General features: G+C 47.8%; 1 long non-coding RNA gene across 1 annotated transcript in view; it reads left to right on the forward strand.

Annotated features, from left to right (window-relative positions):
• Positions 1–13,890: 13,890 nt before the first annotated feature.
• LOC125754518 (uncharacterized) overlaps positions 13,891–17,579 on the forward strand; it is a 47,724-nt gene continuing 44,035 nt past the window's right edge. The window contains exon 1 of the long non-coding RNA XR_007408978.1: positions 13,891–14,035. This is a non-coding gene — a long non-coding RNA (uncharacterized LOC125754518). The remainder of the gene's footprint in view (positions 14,036–17,579) is intronic.

A 17,579-nucleotide genomic window follows, 5' to 3' on the forward strand; every position in this document is an offset into this window, starting at 1 on the left:
CGAGGGTTATGGACATGGCGTTCAGTGGCATCGCTGGCTCTTTGTCTGCAGACTGTCACGGATTGAGAATTAATGCAGAACATGTTTTCCATCGCAGCCAGGGCTGCACCTAGCTTGCTGCTCTGAGAAACCGTAAACACAAATCCACTTCCTGAAAGCAAAGACTAGAAGGTAAAAGTAGTTCTTAAGAGGTATTTCTAGTATTCAATCAGAATGTTAACTGATGTTTTCATTTAAAAGGGGGAGGGTTGCTAAAATAACATGGAGCTCTTAAAAAATTAAGTAGATTATGAGTGCCATCATGTAAAGAAGTCCGTGCTTCACTGTTAGGTGATAAAAACAAGTCTCCTGACAGTATCATCACACGCTGCTCCTGCTAAAAGCACTGCATGTGTGGCAAGTATGAAGTCTGGGAGGCCACCCCTGAGCAGGGACACGGAGGGATGGGGTGAAGGAGGGTGCAGAATGGCAAAGTCGCTTCTGAGTTGTTACAGTATTTTACAGGCAGGTTAGTGCTTATAACTAAAAGGCTCTTAAAGGCATTTTGTGCATCCCAGAGAAGCACAGCTCCCACCTGCTCAGGCCTATGATAGGAAAACAGATGGGGTGCTTGGGTGACTCAGTCGGTTCAGCATCTGCCTTCCGCTCAGAGCATGATCCCGGGGCTCCGGAATCGAGTCTCGCATGGGGCTCCCTGCTCAGAGGAGAGCCTGCTTCTCCTTCTCCTTCTGCTGCTCCACCTGCTTGGGCTCTCTTCAAGTGTCTCTCTGTCAAATAAATAAAATCTAAAAGAAAGAAAAAGAAAAAGAAGAAAGGAAGGAAGGAAGGAAGAAAGAAAAGAAAAAAAGAAAGAAAGAAAGAAAGAAAGAAAGAAAGAAAGAAAGAAAGAAAGAAAGAAAGAGAAAGAAAGAGACAAAAATGCTATTTAGGGGAATGGAGGCAGGGAGAGGGATAATAAAAATCTTCCTGGATCTAATAGATCACCTCTCCAGGGTAACTCCCCAGCAGAGGCCGGTGTGTTTCATTGAGCAAGCTACATACTTCTAGGCTTCAGTTTCCTCAAATGTAAAATGACAATGTTGTGATCAAACAAAGTAAGATATATTTATATCTTATATAGCTTATATATATTTATATCTTAAGATATATTTATATATTATATATATATAACGTTACTTCCCACACTGTGGCCATCTCCAAGCTTTCAGCAGGCTATTGTTCTTCTCTACTTGGCATTCCAAATATCCAACAATGACTTTGTATTTTTCCCTGACTTTATTCACTTGCTTGACCCCCTCCTACTAGAATGTGTGTCCTCCTTGAAAGCAGGTTCTTAACGAGAAGTTATTTTAATCATTTTTCTTCCCTGCCGACACAAATCGTGTGTTATTACAGTGGGATGGAGGCAAGAACTAAAAGCTTTCCTTTAGTATCAACCCTCCCATTTAGTATCAATGTAAAGATAATCATTACAGACTGTGGTTTCTAGAGATTTCTCTAGAATAGGGGTTGGGACAACACCGAGGCCCCATTTCTGTAAAGGGCCAGATGGTAAATACTTTTGGCTTTGTGGCCATACGGTTTCTGTCACAACTACTCAGCTTTATCCTTATAGCAGGGGAGTAGCCACAGCCGGTATCTAAACACATGGGTGTGGCTGTATGCCAATAACACTTAATTTGTAAAATCGGGCTTCAGCCTGATTTGGCCCTGGGACAATCATTTGCTGGCTCCTGATCGCGAATGGTGCTTGCTGTCTGATAGAAATATAATGGGAACCACATACATAATTTTACATTTTCTCATAGATATACTAAAAATCAACTTAAAAAACAAGTAAAATCAATTTCAATAGTATGGGTTTTTTTTAACCCATTATATCCAAAATGTTATCATTTCAACATATAATCAAAATAATTACTGGGGCGCCTGAGTGGCTCAGTTAGTTGAATACCTGACTTATGATTTCGGCTCAGGTTATGATCTCAGGGTTGTGGGATTGAGCCCAGAGTCAGGCTCGTGCTCAGCGTGGAGTCTGTTTCTCCCTCTCCTTCTGCTCCTCCTCCTGCTCATGCTCTCTCTCTCTCTCTAAAATAAAAACCTTTAAAGACAAACAAACAGATAATAAATAAATATTGAAATATGTTCCTGTTTTCATAGTAAGCCTTTGAAATTTGCCATGAATTTTGTATTTGTAGCCCATTGCAGTTCCAACTAGACACCCTCCAAGTTCCAAGGCTACCATGTTGGACAGGTCAGCTGTAGAACCTAGATAGAGTTTGTGTGTATATAATTACATACATTAAAAAAATAAAATATAGAATATTTTATAAATATTCTATATAAATATAAATATTTTATAATAAAATAAAATAGTATATGTATGCTTTTTTCACTGAGTAATCTTTCTTGCTGATCTTTTCTTATCGTCTATAAAGATCAACTTTTTAAATTGTATTATCATATGATCCAGTGATTCTGCTTCTGGGTGTTTATTAAAAAGAAAATGAAAATACTAAGTTGAAAAGATATATGCACTCCTATGTTCATTATAGCATTATATACAATAGCCAAGCTAGGGATAAAGAAATTTATATTTATATATACCTCACACACACACACACACACACACACACAATGGATTATTACTCATGCCTACGAAGAATGAAATCTCATCATTCGTGACAACATGGTTGGACCTAGAGGGTATGAGGCTTAGTGAAAAAACTCAGAAAAAGAAAGACAAATACCATATAATTTTACTTATATGTGGTCTCTAAAAACCAAAACAAACAGACTCATAGATACAAAAATCAATTTGGTGGTTGTCTGAGGGTCTGAGGGTAGGTTGACCAGTGAGAAAAAGGAAGGGGCTGAAAAGGCACAACCTTTCAGTTATAAAATAAAGAAGACACAGAGATACAATGCACAGCATGGGAGTTAATATGTAACAACTTTATACAGTGAGAGATGGGAGCTAGCTTTATCAGTGGTGATCACTTCACAGTGTATATAACTGTTAACTCACATCTGAAACTAATATAATATTGTATCAAGTATATACTTCAATAAAAATCAAATGAAATCAGCATGTAGGCACACGTACACACAAAAGATCAACCCTTTTTGTGATAGTACCCTATTGTCTAAATTTATCATAATCAATTCTATCAGTTCCCTATTGGTGGACATTTGTTATCATTCCTAATTTTGAATTCGTATTTAAAATAGTTCAAAATAAAATCTTAAAAAAAAAAAAAAAAAACTAAATAAAATCTTAGGGACGCCTGGGTGGCTCAGCAGTTGAGTGCCTGCCTTTGACCCAGGGCGTGATCCTGAAGACCCGGGATCGAGTCCCACATCACGCTTCCTGCATGGAGCCTGCTTCTCTCTCAGCCTGTGTCTCTGCCTCTCTCTCTCTGTGTCTTTCATGAATAAATAAATACAATCTTAAAAAAAATAACTAAAATAGTTCAAGAATTGTCCTTTTACATAATAGTGTTGGCACCTGTGGGAGTGTATCTTTAGAATAAATTCTTGGGAGTTGAACTGCTGAATCAGAGGCTGTGATGACTTTTAACTTTCAGTAACTGTTGCCAAGCTGGAAAGCTAGAGTTCTATCCTATTTTTCTTTGTATCTCTGACATGTTGGCATTCAACGGATAATTGTTAAATGGATGGATAAATTAAAAGGTCACGCCATTGAGAGAGAGAGGGAGAAGGAGGGCCGAGGGAGAGAAATAATCTGGCATAAAGTGGGAACATTTAATTGCACATTAAGGAGATGGAAATGCACTGAGTTGGTGTAAGGACAGGTGCTTGTGTAACATTCTGTTAAGCTCCTCGGAACTCAGCCCAATTTTTTCCCTCTTAGAAAGTCTCCAAGCCTTGGGTCTTGGGCTCTGGGACTGCAAGTTTCACTGGGAAATTGTTCCCTATGTTTGAAGGCCAGAGTGAACCCCAGTCTCCCCTGCTGTGGGCAGGACAGAGTTTCCAGTTAAGGGTGGAGGGTGGAGGATGGGAGATGGCCAAAGGGTTACCTCCTCCCAGAGGCATTGGGAAAACCCCTGCCTTTCAGGGATGGGACGGGTTCCTGAGATTCTGGAGTCCCCCTGTGGAAATCTCTCATGCCAAACCCATTCCCCTTCTGGAACGAGAGGAGGTTGAACCACCTGGTACCAAGCAGAAAATGAGGTCCACTATCTAATGGCCCAGTACAAGGATAGAAAATCTGACTATGAAAAGCTGAATTTATCTTGAGATCTTCCCTCCCCCCCCTTCCTGCTAAGAAATCTCCTCTGGCCCGCCTCCCAAAGCTGCCCTCTGGCCACACTCACAGCTCTGCCTGGCAAGCCACACTGCTGGGGTCTCTCTGCTGGCCTCCCCCGACCCAGGCTCCCTCTTTCTCCTGTCCATCCAGCCCTCCTCACCCCCATCTGCAACCCCATCCTAAAACCTGACTTCCGTGGCCAGCTGGAAGGCAGGGTCCAGCAGGTTCTCCCCAGAGGCTGCTGTAGTACCTGGCACACAGCACTTATTATGTGTTAGTTGAACAAAAAGACAAAATAATCACTAGGCTTTTTAGTTTGCCATTCATGGCCTTCCACATGGAATAACACACTGGACAAGCATTGAACAAGTGCCAACTATACGTCAGGCACAGTGACAGGTGAGTCAGGTAGAGGTTCCGAGCTCATGATCTTGAATCCTTTTTGGATTGTGTCTGACACTTCATGGCTTGCTGGACACCCACTGATCGTTCTGTACTGTTATTCACCCCCATACTTATTTGAGTACCTATCATGTTCTAGCACTATGCTAAATACATACTGTCTAATTTCGTCCTCACGAGAACCCTCCAAGGAAGGTAACACTGGCCCCATTTTACATGCAGGGAAAATAAGATGGAAGGACTCACTCAAATCCACACATGCCCAGGAGTGAGTGGGGCAGGCCTTGCACCCCAGGCCTGCTTTGCTCGGGGTGGGGCCCACCCTCTTCACCCTGAAGTTCCACAGCCCGGCTGGGAAGCGCTTGACCCTTCGGGGATGAGGGGAGAGCATTCCAGACCAGGTGAACGCCTGCAGCCCAGTGGGACATCACTGTGTGTGTGGGTGGGGGTGGCTGAGGCTGAGCAGCACAGTTCTCTGTGGCTGGGACACCAGGAAGGACAGTGAGGAACAAACTGGAAGATCCTGAAAGTAGCTGATGGCACAGTTCTCTCGATTACTTGTCTCCTCATCCCTAAGCCTTGGGGCTCAGTTTCTCTCTGTAACTTCTTTATCTTTATGATCTTACTCCTTTGCTCCATTTTCTGGGTGGAAGCTCCCTGAGGGACCTGGGAAGTGGCTTGTTCAGGGCGGTTGGTGGTGCGTCAAGACAAGACTCTCAAGAGCCTCAGCTTACTTTCCAGGTTATGTTGGTTCTTATTTTGTCAAGCAAAGTAAAAGTCAGTGGTGCTGGTGCTGGTTGGGCGCTGTCTTCGGAGGGCACTCCGCGGCATTCAGAAAGGACAGGCGACCCTTCAGCTGCTAGGCCTTTGCCTTCCTTACACTCAGGCCCAGCAGCCCCACTCGCCTCCTGCTCCAGTGCTTCTCGCAGCTGCCAGACCGTCTCCCTCCCAAGGCCATGCCTTCAGGAGCAAGGAAAGAAAAACAAGAGTAAGTCATTTTGATAAAATAAGGCCTAATGGATCCAGGGAAAATTATTGTAATCAGAGCCACAGCCATGGCACTGGGCAGGAGGGAAAAAAAATCTGTAAAATAATGCTCACATTATCCTCTTTTTCTCCCCCCCCTCTCCCCAAAGTTCTACTTTGAGTGGTGTACTTTTAAACATCCTGACGGTGTTTAAAATCTTGCCAGAGGCAGGAACACAGAGGGGAAATATTCCTGCCTATAAACAAAGGGGAAAGTTTCATGCAAGGGACTGAGAATTTTGAGACTTAACTTGGAATTGGCAGTGGGAAAATGTAACGCTCTGGAAATAATGATCCCAGCATTAGGTCACTTGGGCAACGCAGCCATCCTGTACAGCCTTAGAAATGTTGCCTCAGCCTCTTCCCAACGTGAAGCCTCAAGAAGGATGGTTCATTCATTTGTTCAATGGTCAGTCGTCTCTTACTATTTGCAGGGAACTGGGACAGATTCAGAGTGAAAATAACTCTCTTGACCTCCATGCGACCGTATGTGAGCAGCAGGAAGATAAGCATGTGTTGGAGTAAGTACAGGGTCAGGGTGGGAGGTGATGGGGGAGCCCAGGGACTGCTCTCAGCTGCCTTTTTTTTTTTTTTTTTAAGATTTTATTGATTTATTCATGAGAGACACAGAGAGAGGCAGAGACACAGGCAGAGGGAGAAACAGGCTCCTCACGGGGAGCCTGATCCCAGGACCCCAGGATCACAACCTGAGCCAAAGGTAGATGCTCAACCACTGAGCCACCGAGGTGCCCCCGTCTCTCAGCCTTCTGGCGTGCTGCCTCCCCAGGGCCAGCCGCTGAAGCCTCACCCATGGAACTCCCCTCTACAAGCACTGAAGGGCATCCCCGTATCTTTCTTGATCCTTCCATGGCATACTCCTCTCCCCCTGGACAATTCACGTACAACCAGCATGTAGATCTGGACTTGGATCCCCTGCTCTGCTGGATTAGGGAGGAAGGAAGAAGAGGCGTAGAAGACAGGAAATTGGCCCTGGGGAGCTATGAGCTGGAGAACATACAGGACTGACTTCCTGAAACTGGTCACTCCTTCATTCTCCCCTAGCGACATCCAGAAAGCCGAGATCAGCATGCTCTTTTCCTCACTTAGGCTCAGTGATAGGGATGCTGCTCATGCTTTCTCACCGCAAGTCAGGGCAAGAGGTCTGATAGTGACCCACCTACGTTCTCGGTGGGTCTACCAGAAACCATCCGCTCCCACCTTCCATCTCTTTAGCCTGATTGCTGCTCTTTTCTAGATGAGGAAACTGGACCCTGGGGTGAGTGATTTGCCCAGACGGAGAGCTGGTTTGAAGCTGAGGTCCTCCAATCAGTCCATGGCATCCTCTGCTCTAGAATGCCACCCCCCCGCCTCGCCCCACCACCTCTCTGGCTCCAGTTCATCCTGACCATGAGGTCCTGAGGAAGAATGTGTCACAGGGTCAACTGTAATCCAGTGACTCTACTCCCAGATATTTGCTTATGGGAGAGAACACAGGTACCCTCAAAAAAAAAAGCCTGGACATGAATTTTTCTTTTTTTTTTATTTTTTAAAAATTTATTCATGAGAAACACAGAGTGAGAGAGAAAGAGGCAGAGGGAGAAGCAGGCTCCCTGTGGGGAGCCTGATGCGGGACTCGATCCCAGGACCCCAGGATCACGATCGGAGCCAAAGGCAGCCACCCAGGTGCCCCAGACATGAATTTTTCTACACGTTTATTCCTGATAATCAAAAACTAAAAGCAGGTGTCCATTGATAGATGATAACACAAACAAGGGTAGGTCCATGCCACGGAATACTGGTCATCAATAAAAAGGAGCAAACTGCCGGTAAATGTGACGACATGGATGGATGTCACAGATGTTGAGTGAAAGAAGCCAGACACAAGTACCTAGTTATGATTCTGCTTGTATGACGTTCCAGAACAGCTTAAACTGGAAACCAGATCCCTGTTTGCTTGCAGGGGTTGGAAAGATAGGGAAACAGAAGGGGTTGGGGAGGAGATTAACTGGGAAGGGGCATGAGGAAACTTTGGGATGATGAAGATGTTCTTTTTTTAAAAAAAAGATTTATTTATTTATTCATGAGAGACGGGGGGTGGGGGGCAGAGACTTAGGCAGAGGAAGAAGCAGGTTCTTTGCAGGAGTCCGATGTGGGACTTGACTCTGGATCCCAGGACCCTGGATCCCTGAGCCGAAGGCAGTTGCCCAACCGCTGAGCCACCCAGGTTCCTGAAGATGTTCCATCTCTTGACAGGGGTGTGGATTATAAGGGTTCGTGCATTTGCTAGAACTGATCAATCAGTATACTTAAGATCTGTGCACTTGAGGATTGGAAGTTACATCTAAATTTTAAAAATAAGAAAAGAAGTAGGTAGTACATGATTGTTGCAAAACTTTATAAAGAAGTAATGAAGTAAGCAAAAACTTTTCCTACATCCAAATCTCACACTTCCAAGCTAACTGGTGTTCATTACTCCATGTCACCTTCCAGAGGCTCTTTCTGGTCATATCCTTCCACAGAAATGGGCTCCCCCTGACCACTGTGTTGTAATCCGCTCTGTAACAATGCGTCCAGTGGAAGGAAGACCCTTGAGAGAAAAGATTGAAACAGCCATTTCTGGGTGTCAACAATTTCCCATTTTCATGTGAAGTTTCATTGGTTTTCCATGTTAGCATGCTTCGAGTTTGTGGATACCATGAAGGGGCAAAAGAATGCCTTGGTGGCACCATATTTTTCTAAATGATTTTTCTCTTGGGGCATCTGGGTAGCTCAGTCAGTTAGGCATCTGCCTTCGGCTCAGGTCTTGAACCCAGGGTCCTGGGATCAAGACCCGCGTTGATTGAGCTCCCTGCTCAGCAGGGAGTCTGCTTCTCCTTCTCCCTCTGCCCCTCCCACCCCACTCTTGTACTCTCTTTCTCTCTCTCTCAAATGAATAAATTTAAAAATCTTAAAAGAATAATTTTTCTTTTAAGGGAGCCACATCCCACTGCTGACCCCAGGCTCCCTGACCTCATCCTTGCCTCCCTCTGACATCTCAGGTGGTGCCCTTTGACCCCTGCTACTTTTTTGCCATTTCTTTTTTTTTAAGATTGATTGATTGATTGATTGATTGATTGATTGATTTGAGGTCGGAAAGGGGCAGAGGGAGAGAGAAACTTTAGCAGACTCTGCCCTGAGTGTGGAGCCCGTTGTGGAGCCTGGTCCCAGGACCCTGAGATTATGACCTGAGCCGAAATTAAGGGTCCATCGCTTAACCCACCGAGCCACCCAGGCACCCCGCCTCTTTGCCAGTTCAACTGTGCCAAACACTGTCATCTTTCATGGGCTGGAGCCCCCCTGAGGTGCATGGAGACAGCGCTGCTCTCACAGTCCCGATGAGCGCTTTCCTAAGAGCGAGGACCCCTTCTTAAATCCTCAATGCCCCCAAAGACATTCCCTATGACACTTTCAGTATTTATTATTTTTTAAAAAGATTTTATTTATTCATGACAGACACACACACAGAGGCAGAAACACAGGCAGAGGGAGAAGCAGGCTCCATGCAGGGAGCCCGATGTGGGACTCGATCCCGGGTCTCCAGGATCACACCCTAGGCTGAAGGGAGGCGCTAAACCACTGAGCCACCCAGGAATCCCCACTTTCAATATTTATTGAATGAGAAAATACACAGAAAGGAAAAGCTATTAATGAAATGATTTGCATTTAGTAATGATGACAGTATCTACATGCATTGAAATAATAATAATAAACAGCTAATATTTATTGTGTTCTTACTAGGTGCCAGGTGTTTTGCTAAGTGCCCTACACACATTATCTATAATTCACCCCCAACCCCACAGGTGGAAATCATTGTTACCTCACCAGCTACATGAGGAAACTGAGGCTCAGAGATGTTAAATAATGTGCCCAAGTTCAGACTACTGGGAAGTGGTGGCCCAGGAGCTCCGTGTGACAGGCACGAAGGGTTTAGTCACACGATCTTGCTTCCTCTATTTACTTATTCTGTGCTCAGTGCTGGAGAGCCTAGGAATTGCCCAGCCCCCCCCCCAACTCCGGGGGGCCTCCTGGGAGCCAGGGAGTCACAGCCTATGCGGGAAACAAAGGAACAAATGCAGGTGCCTTGTGCTCAGCTTGCAGTCCAGCTCCAACTTGTTCGTTAGCACAGGACCCTTCCCGAAGCCAGCCCCACTCTTTTAGCATCCCTCAACCCCCGGGAGCTCCCTGTGCCCAGTTGGGCTTGTCCCTCTGTCCCCAGTTGCTTGGAGGGGTTAACAGTTGAAAACCTGTTTGCAGACCATTAGAAACAATAATCACCTTGCCAGTAACCTGATCTACCTCAAAAGAAGGGTCTTGGTTTTAGCAAACAGATTAAGTGGTGTGTGAAGTGGAGGGGTGGAGCGCAAGCCCCAGTCCGTTCCCCTAAGTCGCATTTCCTCTGGACCCCTGGAATTTGTGTGGTGATCAGGCCAGGCCCAAGGGCCACCTCTGGGGCTCACACCCTTCTGGCTGTTTCTTCCTTCCCCTGGAACTCTGAAAACTGGCTCCCCTGTAGGTAGGGATCTGACAGGAGCACTGCCCCCCCCCCCCCCAAATGGCTGCTTTGTAGGCCAAGGGAGCACAGACCCCAAGCCTGTCTCCCCTCATCCCCGCCACTCAGCTCGGCTGAGAGACAGAGAGACAGCTGTGTGCAGGAGGAGCCCAGCACTGATGGTTAAACTTTCAGGAATTTGGCAAGCTGGTGGTCAAACATGGCCATTATTAAAAATTGAATAAGCCTATAATTACATAAATTCTATTTTTTAAAAAAAGGTAATAAATACTCAAAACTCATCACTTCTTAATTATTTTCTTATGTTTCATTGGTGTCTGCACTTTGGGGTTGTTCACATCTGTTGTGTCCCTACGGTGGACAGTCCGTGCAATGGGCTGCTACCCCACACATCTCCAGGCTCTCCGTTTCCTGACAGAACGTTGGAAAATTGAAGCGGCCACGGCGGGGGTGTTGACATCACAGAAATTGGCAAATGTACAAATCGGGGCTTGTATTTCCCCCACTGCTTCTCCTCCCTCCAGAGCTGGTTGTTAAACATTTACCAGTGTCTCCGTGCTAAGAGAGGGTGACTAACCCAGCAAGGTCACAAGCAAGCGTGCAGCTGGACCCTGGGGAGCTCACCACCATGCTGTTCTACCTCTTAAAAAATAACAAACCCTCTTGGACAAGTTAATTGTGAGGAAGCAAAAGAGTTGAAGGAGGATTAATGGTTAAAGATGAAAAGACTTAAAGACATACATCACACAATCACGATACGAACCTTATTTGGATTCTGATTAAAATAGACTACAAAAATGACATTTATGAGACATTTGGAAGTTTGAGCCCTCACTAGATATTTGGCAGTGTCTGTGAATTATCCTTATTTTTTAGGTGTGATGATGGCATCATTTTTTGAGCACTGAGTATTTCAGACAAAATTACATGCTATGCGAGATTAGTTTTATTTCTTTATTTTTAAAAAGATTTTAGTTATTTATTCATGAGACACAAAGAGAGGCAGAGACACAGGCAGAGGAGAAACAGGCTCCCTGCAGGGAGCCCGATATGGCACTGGATCCCAGGACCCGGGGATCACATCCTGAGCTGAAGGTAGATGCTCAACCATTGAGCCACCAAGGCGCCCCTAATTTTAATAATAATAATAAAAAAGTGAGTCTCTGTATAGACCGGTGGTTCTCAAAATGGGGTTTCCTGACCCAGCAGCACCAGCAGCAATGGGAAAATGCAGATTCTCAGGTCTCACTCCGGACCTACTGACTCAGAAATTCAGTGTTAACATGCCCCCTAAGGTGACGCTGCTGCGAAGTTTGGATGAAGCAAGATTCACCTTGAGTTGATGCTTGTTGAAGCTGGGTGACACGTGGATGGGGCGGGGTGTCGTACGTGGAGGTGAAATCAAATGTGACAAAAAGTTAAAAGAATTAATAGCACACTAGACAAAGGGAGGGTAGGTCTGATGGGAAGACATTGTGGCTGGAGAGACATGGATTCTCCTGGGTGCCTTCACCACATCCTATTGGCCTTTGTGTCTTTATTGTCTTTTGAATTAAAAATCCAGGTTAATGGCTTGCGTGGCCTCCCGACTCTCCAGCTGGGGGCCTCCTCCTGCCCACCCCAGCTCCTGGGGTTTCTCTCATCAACCCCGCCCCCTCATTTGAAGCCCTAGTGTTAATAAGGTTTGATCCTGAAACCTCCAATCTCTCAGAGAAGCAACTATTTTAATTTTCAACTTCCACCTAAAGCTGTGTGACTTGAAAATAGCCACCCTCCAGGCCTGCTTTATCAGCTACAGACGTGATGCAATTAATTAACTATATGCAGCCTCTCCGGCGCGAGCTGCTTAACTTCCAGCCCATTGTAGCCGGGGTTTACTTAGCAGATAGGGCCTAAGAGCCTGTAACTGTTTACCTCCCCGTGGAGGGCCGTCCTGGGCAGATGAATTCATTAGTCGGTGTTTGCAGAGCGGCAGGAAACCAAAAAAAAAAAAAAAATGCATTAGATGAGTGTTTCTTTTCTTTTTTTTAATTTTGTGTAAAAGTTACCAAAAAACTGAACTTACATCCAAGTTATGTTATTGCGTCCCACACCCCTCCCTACAGCTCCTGCTCTGTAACCCCCTCCACCCCTGCCGCTGTTCCCCCTCTGTACCTCCTCCCTCCCCCAACTGTACCCCTTCCACCCCTCCCCCTGACCCCTCCTCTGCCCCTATCTGTACCCCATCCCTTCTCCCCCCTCTCTGTACCCCCCTCCCTCCCCCATATCCCCTCTCATCTCCTCTGTACCCCTCCTCTACCCCCCTCCCTCCCCCATATCCCCACCATCCCTCCCCCTCTGCACCCCCTCCCTCCCACCCCCTCTCACCCCCTCTCCCCCTCCCCTCTCTGCACCCCTCCTCTCCCCCTCCCCGACTCCTCTGCCCCCTATCTGTACCCCCTCCCTCCCTCATATCCCCACCACCCTCCCCCTCTGCACCCCCTCCCTCCCACCCCATCTCACCCCCTCTACCCCTCCCTATGTACCTCTCCTCTACCCCTCCTCTCTCTGCACCCCTCTTCTCCCCCTCCCCGACTCCTCTGTCCCTATCTGTACCCCCTCCCTCCCCATATCCCCTCCACCCCTCCCCCTCTCTGCACTCCCTCCCTCCCACCCCCTCTACCCCTCCCCCTCTACCTACCCCTTCCACCCCTTCCTCTGTACCCCTCCTCTACCCCTCCTCTCTGCACCCCTTCCCTCCCCCTGTACCCCTCCCCCTCTCTGCACCCCCTCCCTCCCCCTGTACCCCTCCCCCTCTCTGCACCCCCTCCCTCCCCCTGTACCCTCTCCACCCCTCCCCCTCTCTGCACCCCCTCCTTCCCTCCCTCCCCCTGTACTCCCTCCACCCCACCCCCTCTCTGTACCCCCTCCCAGTTTTTTACTCTCATTTCCGCTATTTCTCCAACTGGAAAACGTTTTTGGATTCTGTCCCAGAGGATGGAAAAGGTCTGTCGTCTGTCCTTTAGGTGGGATATTTGAGGATTTTTTTAGTTTTTTGGGTTTAACGGCCAAACGCCTCCAAATCCCCTGCTTCCTGGTCCCCCCCTCCCGGAAGCTGTCCTTCCCTTCCTTTTCCCTTCCGTTCCTTTTAAAAAACAGACTGGTCGAGGCCTCGTCAGGAGACGCGAGCACATGTTTCTCCCAGAAACTACACTTCCCAAACCTCCGGAGGAGGAAGGAGGCGCGGCCGCTTCCTGGCGGGCGGGAGGCGGGAAAGGCAGGCGGCGGGGCGCCGCAGGTCGGCCTCAGCCCTTTCAGCCCGACGCCTCGAGCAGGATGCCCTCGCGGCCTGAGCGTGGGCCGCAGGCGCCAGCCGCCCTCCCGCCCGCCTCAGCCGCGGCCTGCGGGCCCCGACCCCGCTGAGGCCGGAGGCCCCGGTTCCCGAGGTGCGGCCCGGGGGCTGGGTGCCGGCTTCCGCACAGCGGACGGGGCGGCTCCGGCTCCGCTTTTCCAGAGGCCAAAGCCCGGCACCGTCTCGGGAGACACGAGCGCGCGGTTACGGGCGCTGCCGACGCCTCGGCGTCCCTGCGGCGCCCACTTTGCAGGCGAGGAGTCACGTGGGCGGGGAGTCACGTGGGCGAGGGCGTCACGTGGGCGAGGGGAGGCCGCGTGCCGCCGCGCGCGCAGAGCCTGTGGTGCAGTCGGGCGCCGCGAGGCCGCCTGAGGCACCGCCCGCACCGCCCAGGCCGAGCGGCCCGCCGCCCCCGCCGAGACCCGGAGCCCGGAGCCCGGAGCCCGCCGCTTCTCGGGTAGGTTTTTATTTCTACAGACCGCGGTTCCGAGTATTCGCGTCCGGAAAGGTCTGCTTTTACCGCGGGCACGTGTTGGCCTGTCCCCCACCCGTGGCCGTGGTCCTCGTCGGACGCGGCGGGCCGGGGCCCCTCTGCGAGCCGCCGGCCGGGGGACCCCAGCCCTCCTCCCGCGACCCCGGGGAGCCCTGGACCTTTGTAAGGTGCCTGCACGACACAGGTGAGCCGCGAGTTCCCGTCGCCTCCCCCCACCCCGTTGTCCTCGGAAGCGGGTTTTGGGACCAGCGTCGGGGGCCTCCCCGGAGACCTTGCCCGGCGCGGGCGGCCTGGATGCCTTCTTGACAGAAATGGAAGAGTATCTGTGTAGCCGTCTCTCGTTCACGTCATGACTTATCTTAGACTTACTTTGCCTACCTCGTTCTTTCTTTTTTCTTTTTTTCTTTTTTTCCTAAAGATTTTGTTTATTCATGAGACACACGGAGAGGTGGAGACACAGGCAGAGGGAGAAGCGGGCTCCTCGCAGGAAGCCGGATGTGGGCCTCGATCCCGGGGCTGGGATCACCCCCTGAGCCACCCAGGCGTCCCCCGTACCTCGTTCTTTTAAAACGTTTTTTTGCATTTCTAAAAAATACTACTTTTTAAAAAATATATTTTATTTATTTATTCATGAGAAACAGACCGAGAAGTAGAGACACAGGCAGAGGGAGAAGCAGGCTCCATGCAGGGAGCCCGATGTGGGACTTGATCCCGGGTCTCCAGGATCAGGCCCTGGGCTGAAGGCGGCGCTAAACCACTGAGCTACCTGGTCTGCCCAATATTACATATTTTTATTTATTTATTTTATAGAGGGTCAGAGAGCACCAGCAGTGGGGGGACAGAGAGAGTGGGAGAGAGAATCTCAAGCAGGCTCCAATACCGGTGTGGACTCCGACTTGGGGCTTGACCTCACAACCCTGAGATCATGACCTGAACCGAAATCAAGAGTCAGACTCCTAATGGACTAAACCACTCAGCCGCCCCTAAAGATCTTATTTTTTTTTGAGTAATCTCTTCATCCAACGTGGTGCTCAAACCTACAACCTGGAGATCAAGAATCCCACCTTCCACTGACTGAGCCAGCCAGGTGCTCCTAGAATGGTAGTGATTTTTGAATCCAAGTTTGGAAATAACTTTTTTTTTTATTGTGGTTCAATATCCATAGCATAAAATTGGCCATTTAAACAATTTTTAGGTGTCCAATTCAGTGGCATTAAGTACATTCCCATTCAGTCACCACTTCTCCGTCTCCAGAACATTTTCATTTTCCCTCACTGGCTTCTGTGCCCACAGAACACTGGCTCCCCTTTCTCCCTCACCCCACCCATGCCCTGGCAATCACTAGTCCGCTTTGTCCCCCTGATATGACTGCTCTAGGTCCTCATACCAGTGTGATCACACGGTATTTGTCTTCTCATGTCTGGTTTACTGCGCTTGTGTCTTCGAGGATCATCCACATGATAGCGTATGTAGAATTTCCTTTCTAGGGCTAACAGTCCTTCGTATGTATAAACCACATTTTGTTTTTCCCTCTTCTATCACTCGTTCACACCTTTTGACTGTTGTGAATCATGCTGTTATGAACATGGGTGTCCAAAGGTTTGCTTGAGTCCTCGCTATCATTTCCTTGGGGTAGGGACCCTCATGTGGCATTGCTGGATCGTACATAATACTTTGCTCACTCATTCAGGTACCACATCATATTCCATTGTGTCTTTCATGTGTTTATTGGCAATTTAAATTCACTTTCCATAAATTGCCCATTGGTATGATTTTTGATGGTATTTTAGACGATCTTTATATAATCTGGATGTTCATTCTTTATCTGTTATATACCTGGCAAATTAATCACGTTTAAAAACAAGTTTCTACGTCATTCCAGATCAAGCGCTTGTCTTTATCTCTGATTATTTAAGAAATATTTATGGATGAGGATTTTTACTATTATAAAGATAAGAGCCCACAGGCAGCCATTGGTATGCAGCGTAGGGCCTGCCTCGTAGAAGGTGCTCTGTAAATGTTTACTGAACGACTGGATTACTTTTGGCCAGCACATGGTCTCATTAGTTTCTTTTTAAGGGTTCACTGCGATCAGTCCAATCCAGAAATTAAATCCTTCATGATACCTCATAGTACAGCTTTTCCTAAGTTTAACCTGTTCTATCAGCCGCGGGGAAAAAAATTAAACCAAATTGCTATGAAAATAGATAGTTCAAGTCTCTGTTATTTGAAAAGCACTGTAGTGAAACCATCTTGCAGTGGGCTTTGTTAAAATGAGAATAGTTAGTGATCAAATAATCCTTGGACTAGAAAAGCTTGGAAAAGGGACAATAGTTCTTTACTCATTACTCCTGCCTCTTCTCCAGAAAGATTAGTATAGGTTTAATATGTATCAAATAATTTGCTGAACACTATACACCTGTTATTTAATCTTCACCATAATCTTGCAGGGAACCCATGGCCATCCACATTTGAGAGATATGGGGGGCTCAGGAAAGCTAAGTCACTTGCACGAGATCACACAGCTTGTGGTAAATTGTAGAGCTGGGAATTAATCTGTGTTCCTTTGGGGCAGGCATTGAGGTCTTAACCATTTTCTCATCTATGTCCATGGTACCCCAATACTAGAACGGGCTACTAGCAGGTACCATGGCCAATAGTGGGTGACCTTCCCAGGGTGTGTGCATGGAACGGGGGCAGGAAGGTTTGCTTGTGTCCCAGGGCTGGGTGTGGGACACAGGTTGGAGTGACTGTATCCATGAACCTCACAGGTCCACAGTGCCCTGGGGAAGCCATTCCGTCCCCCCTCCTGAGACTGCTTCCCTAAGGCGCTACCAGGTCCTGGGGCTGGAGGGGCCTCCAGGGTCAGGCATGAATGCTCCACCTGTCATCCCTTGGGAATGGCTCTGCTCATCTCCTGGGTGATTCTGTCTCAAGACTGTAGCCCGTAGGGATCTCTCTGTCTTTTGAACCCTGACCACACGGGGAGTTTGCAACTCACAACTTAATACAGGCTTATATTTGTTTTTGTCTTGTTCTCTGAACTTTGTTTCTTGTCAAATAGTGACACAATTTGTCACACCAGACAAATAGTGACGTCTCTAGGGCCAGAGGCCTGGGGTACACTTTGCAAACAGTGCTTCTGAAATACAGCACTGGAGCCAGGTATGGACTGATAAAGTATATTTTAGTGGACCACCGTTTCAGAGCCTCTGAGACCTTAGAGTCAGCTGAGAATCAGTGGTTATGAACAACTTCTCAGGAGAAGAAAGATGAGAAGCTCTCGAATTGAATTTTCTGTTTCTGGAAAGAATGCTGTGTACCTGTTTCAAAGTGCAATCAGCAGAACATTAAGGGGAAGCCCCCCCAAATTCCAGCTATCATTTCCCTCATGCTCATTCTCACTTCCAGTCTTAGGCATAGCTCATTTTCTAGAATTGCCTGCTCCAGGGCCCATTAACTAGGAAGTGCCTCTAGGGACCCTGGTGGGGGTGGTGGCAGCAAAGGT

Source organism: Canis lupus, chromosome 37 (assembly GCF_003254725.2).
Source record: "Canis lupus dingo isolate Sandy chromosome 37, ASM325472v2, whole genome shotgun sequence".
Taxonomy (NCBI): domain Eukaryota; kingdom Metazoa; phylum Chordata; class Mammalia; order Carnivora; family Canidae; genus Canis; species Canis lupus.